This window comes from Pristis pectinata, chromosome 44, assembly GCF_009764475.1.
Source record: "Pristis pectinata isolate sPriPec2 chromosome 44, sPriPec2.1.pri, whole genome shotgun sequence".
In the NCBI taxonomy this organism is placed as follows: Eukaryota; Metazoa; Chordata; class Chondrichthyes; order Rhinopristiformes; family Pristidae; genus Pristis; species Pristis pectinata.
The window spans coordinates 2,801,141-2,801,834 of NC_067447.1; the positions used below are offsets into that span (position 1 = coordinate 2,801,141).

At 47.4% G+C, this 694-nt stretch overlaps 1 non-coding gene across 1 annotated transcript; it reads right to left on the reverse strand.

Annotated features, from left to right (window-relative positions):
• Positions 1-369: 369 nt before the first annotated feature.
• On the reverse strand, positions 370-442 carry trnav-uac (transfer RNA valine (anticodon UAC)). The gene has a single exon. It is a non-coding gene; the product is annotated as a tRNA-Val (tRNA).
• Between the last annotated feature and the right edge of the window lie 252 nt (positions 443-694).

Consider the following 694-nt stretch of genomic DNA (forward strand, 5'->3'; position numbering starts at 1 on the left):
AACTCATCCAACTTGTCGAAACACTTCAAACAAGGCAACTCTCTGTGCTGGAAAAATGCGTCGCATCTTCTTCTCATTTTCTCGCAGGACACCGCCCCAGAATCACTCCTAATGTTTTTCCTCGGTGCCTGAAAAAACTGGACTGGGTGGCGGAATGGGTAAGGCGTCTGACTTTGGTGTTTCATGTGACGTTATCAGGAGTTTACAGGTTCGAGTCCTGCAACGATCGTTTTACGGACGTCAAGTGTTTGCATCCATTCTGTCTCTCTTGAAAGTGGCAGCAAGAATTTTGGGCAGCTGTTCTCAATCCTAATGGGAAGACCGAGTATCACATACTTTTCAGAACCTGAAGCCCAAACAAAACAACAGTATTTCCGCCCAGGATTGAACTGGGGACCTTTCGCGTGTAAAGCGAACGTGATAACCACTACACCACAGAAACCACGCGAGGCGACCAACACTTCATATTCTTTGCCACGCTGCTGAGCACTGACAGGGTCTGTTGTATCCCACTGAATTACAACTTCTGATGCCCCAAGCAACAAGCACAAAGTCCGGCCCATCATTCCTCTCCTCTTTCAGTCGGAGAATGTGCACTGTGCTGTATCAATAACGCAGGGAAATACAACATCTCTCTCACTCTGGATTCCAACAGTCCCCTCAAGATGACCCTCCACACCTCGTAAATAATACA